The 16,404-nt window shown below is 43.8% G+C and overlaps 1 long non-coding RNA gene across 1 annotated transcript in view; it reads left to right on the top strand.

Annotated features, from left to right (window-relative positions):
• Nucleotides 1–8,453: 8,453 nt before the first annotated feature.
• The window catches only part of LOC119937868, a 66,507-nt gene continuing 58,556 nt past the window's right edge, over nt 8,454–16,404 (top strand). Inside the window, exon 1 of the long non-coding RNA XR_005454245.1 lies at nt 8,454–8,582. This is a non-coding gene — a long non-coding RNA (uncharacterized LOC119937868). The remainder of the gene's footprint in view (nt 8,583–16,404) is intronic.

The raw sequence follows: 16,404 nt of genomic DNA, 5'->3' as shown, positions 1-16,404 counted from the left end.
TCACCTTGCAACTTCCCCAGCGCTTAGAACAGTGCTTGGCACATAGTAAGCACTTAATAAATGCCATCATTATTATTATTTATTTAAATGTTTATTATGTGCCAAGCACTGTTCTAAACGCTGGGGTAAATACAAGTTATTCAGATTGGACACAGTTCCTGTCCCACATGGGACTCACAGTCTCAATCCTCATTTTACAGATGAGGTCACTACGGCCCAGAGAAGAAAAGTGACTTGCCCAAGGTCACACAACAGACAAGTGGCAGAACTCATGACCTTCTGACTCTGAGGCATGTGCTTTATCCACTGCACCATGCTGGAGACTTGCTAGTACCTGAAAATGATTTATCCTCTCAATCTTGGGGTTCTCTTGGGATTTCATGGAAAGGAAACCCAGACCAGAATCCTCTCCCCGACTCCACTTATAGCCTGAGGTCCTCAAATCTCTCTCAGCTTTTGCCTAAATGCCCCTAGGAATACAATTGAAAGACCTCAATCCTTTGATTCTTAGTTATATGACAAATCCAGATCCCACAGCTGGAGAGTTTGAATCTACCCCACTGGTGATTCCCTGCCTTGAGGACATAAAATCACCTCTGTTGAGAGAGAGAGAGAGACAGAGAGAGAAAGAGAGAGAGTCAAGACGGCTCTTCATTCCTCAAACGTTTTAGTACGCTACTTCAAGTATGGGAGTCAACTGCCAGACATTCTTGAAGTCAGTAAAAAGTTGGTCAAATCCTCACATACAATATCCTCCTTAGCATGACTGTTGTAATTAATGATATTCATTCATAATATTCATTCATTCTCAGATTGGGAAACCCTTGTGGGACAGGGACTAAGTCCAATCTGAATATTTGAAGCACTTAATACCACAATTATTATTTTTATAATTAGAGGATTCCTCAAGCAGGTGCACATCTCCTGAGGCCCTGTAATCATTTATAGACACCAGCCACCTGAAACATTATTTTGCACCCTGTAGTCACTTGATTTGTCTACACTGAATTATTGTGGACAATGTGTCCACCAACTCTGTGGTATTGCTCCCTACCAATCACTTAGTACAGTGTTCTACACAAAGTAATCATACAATACAATTGAATGGTTGACTATGTTGTCAAAATGATGACAGTGATAGTGATTCCAGTCAATTGATCAGCAGTATTTATTGAACACCTGTCTGCAGAGGACTGTACTAAGAGCTTGGAAGACTGCAAAAGAATAAATAGACAAGGAGTCCATAATTACTCTTGGGAAGCACTGTGGCCTAGTGGAAAGAGCAAGGGCCTGGCAGTTAGAAGACCTGGATACTAATCGTGACTCCACCATGAACCGTCTGTGTGACATTGGTCAAATCACTTCACTCTCTGTGCCTTAGTTTACTTATCTGCAAATTGGAGATTCAATACCTGTTCTCCCTCCTACTTAGATTGTGAGCCCCAAATGGGATCTGATTGCCTTTTATCTTCCCCAGCGCTTAAGGTTCGCCACTGACCCCTTGCCTACCCACATTCTTCCAGTGGCCTGGAACTCTCATATCCAACAAGCTACTACTTTCGCCTGCCTTAAAATCTTGCTTAAATCATATCTTCTCCAAGAGTCCTTCCCCGACTAAATCCTCAATTCCACTAGTCAGTCTCCCCTATTCACTGCCTATGCATTTGGATCTGAATTGCTTAGACTCTGACATCTCAACCCACCCCGGGTTCCACGACATTTAGAGAAGCGGCTTGGCTCAGTAGAAAGAGTGCAGGCTTAGGAATCAGAGGTCATGGGTTCTAATCCCAGCCCCGCCACTTAGCCACTGTGTGACTTTGGGCAAATCATTTAATTTCTCTGTACCTCAGTTACCTCATCTGGAAAATGGGGATTAAGACTGTGAGCCCCATGTAGGACAACCTGATTACCTTGTATCTCCCCCAGTGCTTAGAACAGTGCTTGGCACAAAGTAAGCGCTTAACAAATACCTAAATTATTATTATTATTATTTACGTTCATATCCTTACACTCCACAACTTCCTATATCTCTAATTTAATGTCTGTCCCCCTCTCTAGATTGTAAGTTTCTTGTGTGCAGAGAACCTGTGTACCAATACTATTGCATTTTACTCTCCCAAGCACTTAGTACAGTGCTCTGCCTGCATTAAGCACTTGATAAATGCCACTAAAGGTGCAACTAAAATATGAAGACTATTCCCTGCCCACAAGGAGTTTACATGCTGCTGGGGAAGATATTCAAAAATATTTACAGTCCATCAATCAGTGGTATTGATTGAACACTTAACCATTTGCAGAGCACTGTACTAAGTGAATAGAGAATGGACTTGGGAGTCAGAAGGATCTGGGTTCTAGTCACAGCTCTGCCAAGTGTCTGCTGTGTGACCTTGGACAAGTCACTTTGTTTCTATTTCTGTTACCTCATCTGTAAAATGAAGATTAAGACTGTAAGCCTTATGTGGGACAGGGACTGTGTCCAACCCAATTACCTCATCTCTATCCTCAGCGTGTAGAACAGTGCCTGGCACATAGAATGTGCATAATCAATACCACAAATTGAAAGAGTAGCGGTAACTCAAAATAAATTAGATGAATGTTCCATCAATATTTCCACTGCACTATCCACAATTTAATCTTGACTCAGAGTCCTTCAAGGGCCAGGCATCTTTAATTTCCATCTTTGTCCTTGTCCCCAGGACTTAGTGCAGTGCTTTGCACCTAGTACTATTAATGCTTTCATTACTGCTATAAATACATACACATAAAAGCTAAGGATCAGTATAAATACAGAAAGATAACTATAGGGTTGATTCAACTTGGGGTGCAGTTAACGGGAAGGGGAAGATTTGTTGTCGAACAGCATAACCTAATTAAAAGAGCACGAGCTTAGAAGTCAGAGGACCTAGGTTCTAAATCCACCTCCACTATTTGCCTGCTGTGTGACTTTGGACAAGTAACTTTACTGGGACTCAGTTTCCTTAGCTGTTAACTAGGGATACAGTACATGTTCTCCCTCCTATTTGGGCAGTAAGCCCCATATAGAACATGGACTGCATCTGATCAGGTCCTAATCACCCCAGTGCATGGCACACAGTAAGTGTTAATAAGACTGTGAGCCCATTGTGGGCAAGAGAATGTGTCTACCAACTCTGTTGTACTTTCCCAAGTGCTTAATACAGTGCCTGTCAAATAGCAAATACCATTACTTTTATTATTGACATAGTGCTCAGCACACAGCAAGACCTCATTACCACAGTTTTTTATTATTATTATTTTAGCATTATTATTTTGAGGTAGAATTTTAGGAGGGCTTTGTAGATGGGTTGGCTGAGGTCTGGTGGACTTGTTGACCAAGAGAGTTCCTGACCAGAAAAACAGCAGGAACAAAAGTATAATTCTCTGTGAGCATGGGAGGCTTGGAGAGAAGAAATAGGGGACCAGTTAGAGGGAGAGTATAAACCCAGAAGGAAGATGGAAGGAGCTCAAAGAGTGTCTACATTCCACCCAGCAAGTAGCCTACAGTGTTTGGCTGTAATTGAATTCACTCCACCACCTATCAATCAATCACACTGCAGTATCCACTGGAACTGCATTATTGCCATTCTGATGCAAGTTGATTTCAAAATGGTTTGGAAAGCCCTGGAAGACAATTCAGATGCCCAGTACAGCACATACCATGTGTCTAAACACTGGGTTAGGTACAAACCACTCAGGTTGGACACAGTCTATGTCCCACAAGAGGTTCACAGCCTTAACCCCCATTTTACATGAGGTAACTGAGGCACACAGAAGTGATTTGCCCAAGGTCACGTGGCAAACAAGTGGCAGAGCCAGGATTAGAACCCTGGTCCCTCTGATTCCCAGAACCATGCTCTGTCCACAGGCCAAGCTGCATCTTTATCACTCAATATTAGCTACTGAGCTATTATTTTGGGACTAACACGGCACTAAACGTTGCTATCCTGTTGTCTGACAAAGTTTCTTTTTTTTTTAATCAGCAGATTAATTACCTGGATAGACGGGGTGCAAAAAAACTGCCAAGGAAGTGACTTAGGTGCCAACATTTGCCACGGAGTTTATTTACCCTGGACTATTTGCACGAGATAATAGGAGAAAGCACAGCAGAAACCAAATGATGTCAGACAAAGGGCATCTGAGACACGAAGCGATAAGGATGCAGGTGATTTATAAAAATGAAAAAAAAAACCTCCAAGGTTTGAAGCAACTAAACAAATGTAATTTTCCTAACACCCTCCTAAAGGCAGAACCATTTCCATGCCCTGTTAATCCGGGAGTATTTCAAGGAAATGAATTCAAATCCTTCTGAAACAAAACTCCTCTATAGATCCGTGGGCTGTCACCCACCCAACTGATTTCTCTGAAGTTCAACAGTCTTCGAACGGCTTCCCGGGTTGAGTTTCATTTCTTCACAGAAAGCGTCGTCTGGGGATTGAGTTGGCTTCAGGGAAACTAAAGACTGAGGCATGTTCAAGAGTTCTAGATCTCAATCACAGATCGTTTTTTCCCATTAGAAAAATAACATATCAACTCTCTGAGGAAAACCTTCAGGATTTATGCATTTATTTATTCCCAACCTGACTTTTTTATGGTATTAGTTAAGTGCTTACAATCTGCCAGGCACTATACTAAGCACTGGGGTGGGTACAAGCTAATCAGGTTGGTTACAGTCCATGTCCCTCGTGGGACTCAAAGTCCTAGTACCAATTTTTCCATTGAGGTCACAGAGGTCCAGAGAAGTTAAGTGACTTACCCAAGGTCATACAGTAGAAAATAGGTAGAGCCTGGATTAGAAACCAGCATCTTCCAACTCCCAGGCCCGTGCTCTAGAAACTAAGCAATTTGCAACTGCATAGTCAATTGCTTCTTTGAATTACTCTACCTTGAAATATTTTTATACCTATCTCCCTGTTGGAGTATAAGCTCTTTGGAATCAAGGAAGTTGTCATTTCTCTGATTTTTACTTCCCAAGCACTTAGATCACTCCATTTCCCCCAGTGTTTAGTACAGTGCATTATGTCCAGTGAGTGCCCAATACAAACTATTACTCCTATCATTACTACCAAGTGTTTAGAACAGTGCTTTGCATCCAGTGTGCTAGATAAAAACTATTACTACCAGTTACAGTGTAATAATAACAATAATAATAATAATGGCATTTGTTAAGCGCTTACTAGAAAGCACTGCACTGTTCTAAGTGCTGGGGAGGATACAAGGTAATCAGTGTACCAGTATTAGTACAGTGCATTGATTCCAATTAATTGTATTTATTGAGTGCTCACTGTGTGCAGAGCACAGTACTAAGTGCTTGGCAGGGTGCAATATAATATTAATAATACTAAGGATGATGGTATTTGTTAAGCGCTTACTATGTGCCAAGCATTAGGCTGGGCTAGATACAAGGTAATCAGGTTGTCTCACGTGGGGCTCAGTCTTAATCCCCATTTTACAGATGAGGTAACAGGCTCAGAGAAGTTAAGTGACTTGCCTGAAGTCACACAGCAGAGAATTAGAATCCACAATCCCTGACTCCCAAGCCCGTGCTCTTTCCATTAAGTCACACTGCTTCTTCCAATGTAACAGCATCAGTAGATACTTTCTCTGATCACCATGAGTTTACAGTTTAGAGGGGAAGACAAATATTAATACAAATGAAGAAATTAGAGTAATGTACTTAAGTGCCATGGGGCTGAGGGGGGGTAGATAAAGGGTGCAAATCCTAGGGTGATGAAAACACAAAAGGGAGTGTGAAAAGAGGAAGTGAAGGCTTAGTCGGGAAAGGCACCTTGGAGGAGATGCGCTTTCAATATGGCTTTGAAGGCAGGTGTTCAATAAAAACCTATTACTAGTACTACCACCACCACTAAAGTGTTCAGTACAGTGCATTGTCCCTAGTAGATGTTTAATAATAACTACCACCACTACATCTACTACTACGTCTAGAGAAGCAGCATGACTCAGTGCAAAAAGCACGGGCTTTGGAGTCAGAGGTCATGGGTTCAAATCCCAACTCCGCCAATTGTCAGCTGTGTGACTTTGGGCAAGTCACTTAACTTCTCTGTGCCTCAGTTACCTCATCTGTAAAATGGGGATGAACACTGTGAGCCCCACGTGGGACAATCTGATCACCTTGTAACTTCCCCAGTGCTTAGAACAGTGCTTTGCACATAGTAAGTGCTTAATAAATGCTGTCATTAGTACTACCATCTCCTGGGTTCTAATAACAGCTCTGCCACATGACTGCTGCATGGGCTGGGGCAAGTCACTTAACTTCTCTGGGCCTCAGTTACTTCATCTGTAAAATGATGATAAAGAATGTGAGAGTCCTATGTGAGAAAGGGGCTGTGTCCAACCTACTAAACTTGTATCTATCCCAGCACTTACAACAGTGCTTGGCACATGGTAAGCGCTTAACAGGTACCATAACTTTTATTATCATTATTATTATTATTACTTCTACTACCACGATGACCAATCACATACTACTACTTGGAGAAGCAACATGGTGTAGTGGACAGAACCCGGGCCAGGGTGTCAGAAGGTCACGGGTTCTAATCCCAGCTCAACCACTTATCTGCTTGTGTGACCCTGGGCATGTTACTTCACTTCCCTGGGCCTCAATTACATTATCTGTTAAATGGGTACTGAGATTGTGAGCTCCATCTGGGACAGGGACTGTGTCTAATATGATTTGCTTGTATCCACCCCAGTGCTTAATACAGCGTCTGACACACAGTAAGCATTTAAATGTCACAATTATTATTACTACTACCACCACCAACTGTTTAGTGCAGTGTAATATACCCAGTAGACAGTCAATGAACAGTATTACTATTGTACCACTATAATTGTTGTAAAATGTCCCTTCAGCTAGCTGGCCACTCCAGAATGTTTTACTCAGAGCAAATGTACCTATGCATGTCAGTTTTCCAGACCCAGGGAATGTTGTGAGAAGTGAGTTCTGTTTAGTTAACGAAGAGCCGAGTTTTGCCCACGATAAAATCCACCTCCATTTTCCTCATCAGGACAAGTCAGACCTAACAGGGCTTTCAAACAGCCTGAAATTAAAGGGAGTATTACCAACCCTGAATTTAAAAACAACAAAAAAAAGAGAAAGGAAGAAAAAAAGCAGGCCACGAAGAATAGATAGCAATCATAGTGGGTGGGAGCTCTCTCTGACAATTGAGAAATGATTCAGCCTTGTTTTACAGTTTTCTCACCAATAACACCTTAGCATTCTACCTAGGCATTTAGTGAGACATTAAAAGTTTCCTACAATCCCTAACTCACACCCCAAGGGAGTTCTCCAGGTTCCGAGGGAATAGTATGTTCCGAATGTTTTCCATCTTAATAACGAAAGCTGAAATGACTCTCCAAGATTGGGCTGAGAAAAACATTCAACAGTTCCCTAGGATTTACCTTGCTGATGTCTCTCTCCTGAGGTGTGTGCAAAACCCAATAAAAGAGCAAAAGGACCCATCACTGCCAGTTTAATCCTTCCCAAAGGACTGTCTGGTTTATTACGGCAGGGCATGTGAAAGTCTTTCTCAGCTTGGCCCTTTTGAAAGCTAGGTACTGACTCCAGAGCAGTTTGGAAAGCTTTTCATGCACTCCTTATAGGCCCCTCTGGCTTCCTCAGTCAATCACATTTACTGAGTGCTTACTGTGTGCAGAGCAGTGTGCTCTTGGAGCGCTTGGGAGTACAATATAACAGATTCCCTGCCCACAATGAGCTTACAATTTAGAGGACAAGAAGTCTAGTCATAGCATCCAGGGATTGGGCTTGAGAATTAGCGTGGCCTAGGAGATATAGCAGAGGCCCCTCTGACTCACCATGCTGTGCAGTCTCGGGCAAGTCACTTTACTTCTCTGTGTCTGTTTCCTCATCTGTAAAATAGGAATTCAGACTGCATAACCCATGTGGAACATAGACTGTGTCCAACCTTATTATCTTCTAACCTGGCACTTAGTACAGAGCCTGGTACATATTAAGCAATTAATACCAAAAAAAATTCATTTGTTTCAAGACAACGATCGGGCAGGCCTCGTGAGGAAATAGATCTATTTCAACTAGCCATTTTAAAAGCAAAAAATCAGTCCCAAATTGTTTCAGAATCCAGGATGGGGCCTGAACACCTGAAAGGAAGAGGAAAGGACTGGGGAACAAAAAGCTAGCCTTACGCCTCTTTTCTTTCTCCCTTGAATATTATTAAACTATTATCTCCAATTTCTAATAGGCACGTTGGGGTTTAAAATTACAAGATCCCTAACAGAGTTAGAATCGAAACGGGGCAGGAGTCGGCAGACTACAATGGCCAATCCCGGATAGGTTTCAAGTTGTTCTTTGCGAGGACAAAGCTTCCATTGACGACCGGGTGGAGGGGGTGGGGTGGTGTGGGGATGAAGAGGAGAGCTGGGTAGGAGGGAGAGATTGCAGAGTTTTCATTAACCTAATCATCATCCCCACCGGAAAAGGAAAAATTGGACCTGGATGATGCTGAAGATGACAGCTTTGAACAAGCCAAGCTCCTGGTGTTTATATCTCTGCAGGAGAGGAGGCAGGGGTGTGTGAAGGGAGAAGTAAGGGGAAGTAGGGGGAAGTAGGGGGAAGTAGGGGGAAGTAGGGGGAAGTAGGGGGAAGTAGGGGGAAGTAGGGGGACAGAGGTGGTGGGTGACAGAGAGGGTCAGAGACAGAGAGAGGTAGAAACCAATCATATTTATTGAGCGCTTACTGTTGCAGAGCAGACCCTAAGGCCATAGCTGAGGGTGGGGAAGGAGGAGGGAGGGAGAGGGAGGGAGAAAAGGAGGAGGTGGAAGGAAGACACAGAAGAGGATGGGTTCGTGTTAGGTGGTCTAAGTCCAAAAATGTCATCTAGTAGTTTTCTCTGCTGTTCCCCAGCCTCCTCAAAAGCATTAAATTTGATTTCTCATCAGCCAAGGGGAGTTTATTCAGTAAGAAACTTTAGCTCTTCCCAAACAGGGTCCCAACCTTTACTGGATCCAGAGGGAAGGGAGGGGCAAAAGCTGACGCCTCTTCAATCTGATGGTCCAGGGGCAGGAGTTGGGGGGGGCGGAGCCTGAAGCCTCTCTCTATATGGTAGTTCTGGGGGTGTCACTCTTGGAATACTGCTACAGAGCACAAGCCAACTGGATACTAATTCACCCTGCATCAGGCAGGATGTAGGTCAGACTCTGTGAAGTAGAGTCCAAACTCTAAGGAGCGCTCAAACTCAGAAGTGGATCACTTAAGAAGCGGGCAAGTCCTCTGGATATCGCTAAGGTGTGGGAATATAAGAAGCAGGGATTTCCTCTTACGGCTCTAATTGCTGGAGTCTGAGTTGAAAGCCTGGGAGAGAAACTCCAGCTAAGGAGATAAAGTGGAAATATGGGTGAACGCAGAGAGGGGGAGGAGGAGGAGGAATGTTTATTCAAGCAACAGGAAAAAGTCTCTTTCTGAGTGACAACAGAGTACCCACCCATTTCCTCGAACTGAGTAGGTTGATGTTACCATTCACACAGACAGAGGAATGGCAGCACCGTCTTGTTCCGTGGCAGGCTACTTGGGTGCTGTGTGACAGTGGGCAAGCCATTACACTTCTCTGGGCCTCAGTTTCCTCATCGGTAAAATGGAAATTAAGACTGAGCCCCATCGAAGATCGGGACTGTGATGGAGTCGGCTTCTATCTACCCCAGTGCTTAGTAATAATAATAATAATAATGAAATTTATTAAGCGATTACTAGGTGCAAAGCACTGTTCTAAGCGCTGGGGATGTTACAAGGTGATCAGGTTGTCCCACGGTGGGCTCACAGTCTTAATCCCCATTTTACAGATGAGGTAACAGGCACAGAGAATTGACTTGCCCAAAGTCACACAGCTGACAAGTGGCGGAACCAGTATTTGAACCCATGACCTCTGGCTCCAAAGCTCGTGCTGTTTCCACTGAGCCACACTGCTTCTCTGCCTGGTACATAGTAAGCTCTTAAATACCACAATTATTATTATTGTTATGTGAGACCTTGGTTAAGTCACCTCACTTCTCTGGACCTCAGTTGCCTCATCTGTAAAATTGGCATTAAGACTGTGAGCCCCATGTGGGACCAGGACTATGTCAAACGCAGTTAGCTTGTATGTTCCCCAATACACTGCCTGGCACAAAGTGCTTAGATACCACAATTATTACTTTTTCTTTGTGATCTTGAACGAATCACTTCATTTTTCTGGGCCTCAATTACCTCATCTGTAAAATGGGGATTAAGATGGTGAGCCCCAAGGGCCCCAGAACTTTTTTCTACCAAGTTAGCTTGTATTACCCCAGCACTTAGTAACCTGCTTAGCACATAGTAAACACTGAAATACCATAATTATTATTATTATTGCTTGTGACTTTGAGCAAGTCACTTCACTAGTTCCTCAGTTCCCTCCTCTGTCAAATGGGGATTAAGACTGTGAGCCCTATGTGGGACAGGGAATGTGTCCAGCCTGATTAGCTTGTATCTACTCCAGGCTTAGGACAGTGCTTGGCTCGTAGTAAATGCTTACCAAACACCATAATAAAAGAAAAAAGGGGGGGAAAAAAAGCACCTCCGGGAACCAGATTTCAAACACCCTTTCCTTCCCTCCCGACTCTTTCTCCCTCCCCATCCCACCCTCTGAGGTCCTATCTGCCCCACCCTATTCCCCCCACAACCTTCCTTGCCCAAAGACACAGCCAGGGCTGTTGGCTTCAAGTTAATTACACGCTGTATAAACTGCTCACTTGAGAGATAGTGACTCAAAAGCCAATTATCTGCTGAGCGCCCTGAGGGGAAAAGCTGTGTTCAGGGAGGGGAAGAGGTTCCAAGCCAGGCCGTTTTCCCAAGACAGGAAATGCAGGCAAACAGGCACACAGACAAGCTCCACCTGCTAACCATTCTCCCATCGCAAACAGGGGCTAGGAAGACTCAATGACCAGCCCATATTTCCACTGGTCCCTCCCACCCAGAAAAAAATATCAGGTAAAGAAGCAGCATGGCCTAGTAGAACAGGGCCGGGGGGGGGCAGAGGACCTGGGTTCTACTCCCATCTCTACCCCTTATCTGCTGGGTGACTTTGGATAAGTCACTGCACTTCTCTGTGCCTCAGTTACTTCATTCTGTAAAATGGGGATTAAGAATGTGAGCCCCAGGTGGGACAGGGAATGTGTCCAACCTGAATAACTTGCATCTACCCCAGTGTTTAGTAGAGGACCTGGCACATAGTAAGCACTTAAGGGCTATTTTTTTAAAAAGAGATTAAGATGTTTTGGGATCTCCAGCGTGAAGAGGTCTGAAATTCAGGGAGCAGGCCATAACTGAAAAATTCTTCCTTTCCCAAGTCCCACTGAAGGTGACTTCTCCTCAAGAGTTGATCTTTTTGTCCACTCTATTGGAAGCTCCTTGAGGATGAGGATTAGGTCTACTAATTCTATTGGACTCTCCCAAGTGTTCAGTACAGCGGTCTGTGTGCACAGTAAGTGCTCAATAAGTACCATTAATGAGTATTAATAATATCCACCCCCTCCCAGACTGTAAGCTCCTTGTGGGCAGAAAAGATATCAACCAACTCTGTTTGATTGTACTCTCCCAAGCCCTTTAGCACAGTGCGCTGCACACAGAAAGTGCTCAATAAAACAAGTGATTTATCACTGTTGCTCCCAAAGCCTATAAAATGGTCCATGCTGAAAAGCATAGATATGGCTTTTCCATTTTTTTAATGGTATTTGTTAAGCACATGTATGTCAAATCATGTTCTATGCGGTGGGGTAGATACAAGAGAACTAGGTTTGACTCTGGCCCTGTCCCACGTAAGGCTGTGAGCCCCATGTATCATCATCATCAATTGTATTTATTGAGCACTTACTGTGTGCAGAGCACTGTACTAAGCACTTGGGAAGTACAAGTTGGCAACATATAGAGACAGTTCCTACCCAACAGTGGGCTCACAGTCTAAAAGGCAGAGAGCGTCTTGTACTAAGTGCCTAAAACAGTGCTCTGTACACAGTAAGCACCAGTGAAGATGGTCTACCCCAGCACTGAGGACCTTGTCAGGTTAAGTTGTTTAAGTGCTTCCTATGTGCTAGGTACTGTACTAAACACTGGGATAGATAATAGTGGTATTTGTTAAGCACTTTCTGTGATCCAGGCACTCAACTGAGCACTGGGAGAGGTGAAAACAATAATAGCAGTATTTGTTAAGCACTTACTATGTGTCTGTCACTGTTCCAAACGCTGGAGTAGATACAAGCTAATCAGGTTGGACACAGTCCCTGTCGCACATGGGATGCCCAGGCTTGACTCCCATTTTACAGCTGAGGTAACTGAGGCACAGGGAAGTTAAGTGACTTGCCAAAGGTCACTCAGCAGACACGTGGCAGAGCAGGATTAGACCCGAGGTCCTTCTCACTCCCAGGGCTGTGCTGTATCCACTAGGTTCATGCTTCTCATTTTAAGTACCCTCACAAATATTGCCATTATTGTTGCTGCTCTGAAGGTGGTGGAGGTTTGGGTAGGATGGGATCCCCCCTCTTTCTCTCCCCCCCATCCCCCTGCCTTACCTCCTTCCCCTCCCCACAGCACCTGTATATATATATATATATACACACATATATATATATATATATACATGCACACATATATGTTTGTACATATTACTCTATTTTACTTGTACATATTTATTCTATTTATTTTATTTTGTTAATATGTTTTGTTTTGTTGTTTGTCTCCCCCTTCTAAACTGAGCCCACTGTTGGGTAAGGACTGTCTCTATATGTTGCCAACTTGTACTTCCCAAGCGCTTAGTACAGTGTTCTGCACACAGTAAGCACTCAATAAATACGATTGAATGAATGAATGAAGTGGTGAAGAGTGTCAGGGAATTCACCCAAATGTCTTCCTAGGACTTTGTAGTCATGGTATTGGGGACAACATTTCCTAGGGGTCATTTTCATTCATTCATAAAATCATATTTATTGAGCACTTAAAGTGTGCAGAGCACTGTACTAAGTGCTTGGGAAGTACAAGTCGGCAACATATAGAGATGGTCCCTACCCAACAATGGGCTCACAGTCTAGAAGGGGGAGACAGACAACAAAACATGTAGACAGTTGTCAAAACCATCAGAACAAATAGAATTAAAGCTATATGTGCATCATTAACAAAATAAATAGAATAGTAATTATGTACAAGTAAAATAGAGTAATAAATCTGTACAAATATACATATGCCAGTGCTGTGGGGAGGGGAAGGAGGTAGGGCAGGGGGGATGGGGAGGAGGAGAGGAAAAAAGGGGCTAATTCTGGGAAGGCCTCCTGGAGGAGGTGAGCTCTCAGTAGGGCTTTGAAGGGAGGGAGAGAGCTAGCTTAGCAGATGTGCGGAGGGAGGGCATTCCAGGCCAGGGGGAGGACATGGGCCGGGGGTCAACAGGAGGACAGGTGAGAGCGAGGTACAGTGAGGAGGTTAGCAGCAGAGGGGTGGAGGGTGCGGGCTGGGCTGGAGAAGGAGAGAAGGGAGGTGAGTTTGGAAGGGGCAGACAGAAAGGATTTCGTCATGGAAAGTAAAGAGATTGTCACTCTTCAATCCATCATATTTATTGAGCACTTACTGTGTGCAGAGTACCATTTTAAGTGCTTGGGAGAGGACAATATAACAGAGCTGTTAGACTCCTCTGACCACAAGGAGCTTACAGCCTAGATGGGGAGATAGACATTAGTAGGAATAAGTGACAGATATATCCATAATATAATAATGGCATTTATTAAGTGCTTACTATGTACAAAGCACTGTTCTAAGCGCTGGGAAGGTTACAATGTGATCAGGTTGTCCCATGGGGGACTCACAGTCTTAATCCCCATTTTACAGATGAGGTAACAGGCACAGAGAAGTGAAGTGACTTGCCCAAAGTCACACAGCTGACAGTTGGCGGAGCTGGGATTTGAGCCCATGGCCTCTGACTTCAAAGCCAGTGCTCTTTCCAGTGAGCCATGCTGCTCCTCTGCCATAAGTGCTCTGGGGCTGAGGGAGGGGGTGAATGAAATGTGCAAATCTAAGTACAAGGGTGATGCAGAAGGGAGTGGGAGAAGAGGAAGTGAGGGCATTGTTTTGGATTTATTTTTAAAAATAAGCTAATATAAAATAACTTTTATCTCTGGAGTGCTCCCCCCGCCCCCCTATGAATTTTTTGGCCTTCTGAGTCCTAGGAAAATGCATTTGAGACACACTGATGCATTGGCACACACAGTTCTGCACAAACTCTGCCCCCCTGCCGACACAGGCTTCTGGAGGAGTTTGCTTAATAAACCAGACTAAGGAGGAAGAAAAAAAAAAAATGAATCCCTCACGCCCACTCCAAACATTGAGCCTCAGCTGATAAGCAGCGGAGTATCTCAGAGAACCTGAGCTGAGTTTTAATTGCAACCCCTCTGTCAGGTTACCATCATTGCATAAGCCACTTTGAAAAGTATCCCAGGAACAACAAATCCTTTTCTCCCTGCCTTCCCCGCCCCCCTCCAAGATTCCTCTAATTAATTCAGGAGAAAATTAATTACAGGGGGATTTTCGAGACCTCAGGGCCTAATGGCTAGCTCCCGCCATCTTCTACCACCTCTTTTTGGTCTCTCATTTTTCAGCCCAGCTCCCTCCCCCAGCCCCCCACTCAATGCACCACATAATACAGCAGTCTAATTAGGCAGGCAGAGAGCTTCTTGGCAAAGGGGACGGAGAGCTAGGTCAGTACCTTGAGGAACCCAGAAGAAAAACAAAACAATTGAAAAAGAAAAAAAAAAAAAAAGCAAGTTAATCCAAGGACTGTTTCCGCCAAATATTCTCCTTTTCAAGCGTTTGCTTCCTGGTAAACAATGTTTGGTCGCTTTAGGTCTGAGGATTTCAGACCCCGGTTGCTTGGTAATCCCAGGGAAAAACACGAGATTTTTATTCCAGTCCCTTTTTCCCCTGTTCTCACTTCACTTTTTGCCCATCCAGGCAAGCTGGGCTCTCACTGCCCTCTGTTTACCTTTCCTTTGTCCTGCTAGGTGCCAGGCAAGTCAAGGGTAGGATGGGTAAATCCAAGGCCAGATCCAAAAAGATATTTTTCCCCCCTAGCTGGGTCTCAAAGAGTGGGAACCATTGAGAAGAGAGGAGCCGGGACCTGGCTGGATGTCAGAGGGTCTTGACATTCAATAAACAGTATGCAAAATGGATGCAAATGATGCAGATTATATTCAAACAGCATACAAATGAACGCTCTGCTCGTTTAGCCAGCTCAGACCCTTATAGTAAGAGGACATGGGGCCCACAAGGAGAATAGTTTGTGGGAGATTCCCAGTATTCAAACCAAGAAAATGCCAGGATTTGCTAAGTGCTTACTATGAGCTATGCACTCTAACACTGGGGTAAAAACAGAATATGCAGATCAGACAGATTAGGACATTCATGTAGGACAGGACTAATTTAAGGGGAGAACAGGGATGTGGATTGTGAAATATAAACTTTCGTCTGTGAATTTGTGGGCAGGGAATGTGTCTACCAACTCTGATACGTTGTCCTTGTCCAAGTGCTTACTACAGTGCTTTGCCCACAGTAAGTGCTCAATAAACACAACTGATTCCCTGTAATCCCCATTAAACAGATGGGGAAACAAGCATCCCAAAGTCACACAGCTCTGAACTCTGTTCAAATAATAGTAATAATAATAATGGTATTTGTGAAGCATTTACTATGTGCTGGGGTAGATTCATTCATTCAGTTCAATTTAGTGAGCACTCACTGGGTGTACAAAGCACAACAATAGTGACATTCCCTGCCCACAACGAGCTTACAATCTAGATACAGGGTAAGCAGGTCACATACAGTGGCTGCTCCAGTCTAAGTAGGGAAAGTATGGGGACTGAATCCCCATTTTACAGATGAGCAAGCCATGGCACAGAGATGTGAAATCAATTGCCCAAGGTCACATAATAGGCAAGTGAGTTTTACTTTGATTATGAGTCACAAATGAGACAGGGACTGGGTCCAACCTGATAACCTTCTATCTACCCTAGTGCTTAGAATAGCACAACACATTATGTGCTTAATACCATAATTATTCATTTTTAAAGTGTCAGAGTTCAGATGAAAGATCCGGTTTCCAAAAAGACTTACTCCCGTTACTAATGATTTACTCCCTCAGACCGAAATGACTGTCTTCAATCTTTCCCTCTCCATCAGTTTGTTGTTTTCATTCAGTACTTACTCTGTATAGAGCACTGTGCTAAGCACTTGGGAGAGAACACCAATTAATGGACATTTCCCTGCTCTTAAGGTTACCACCTAGATGGGCACTAGACTTACTACTTGTGAGTCTCCTAAATTTCTTAAAAGCCAGGACTGGAAAT

Source organism: Tachyglossus aculeatus, chromosome 15 (genome assembly GCF_015852505.1).
Source record: "Tachyglossus aculeatus isolate mTacAcu1 chromosome 15, mTacAcu1.pri, whole genome shotgun sequence".
Taxonomy (NCBI): Eukaryota; Metazoa; Chordata; class Mammalia; order Monotremata; family Tachyglossidae; genus Tachyglossus; species Tachyglossus aculeatus.
Note: the sequence above shows the minus strand (reverse complement) of the source record. Positions and strands in the feature narration are given on the sequence as shown.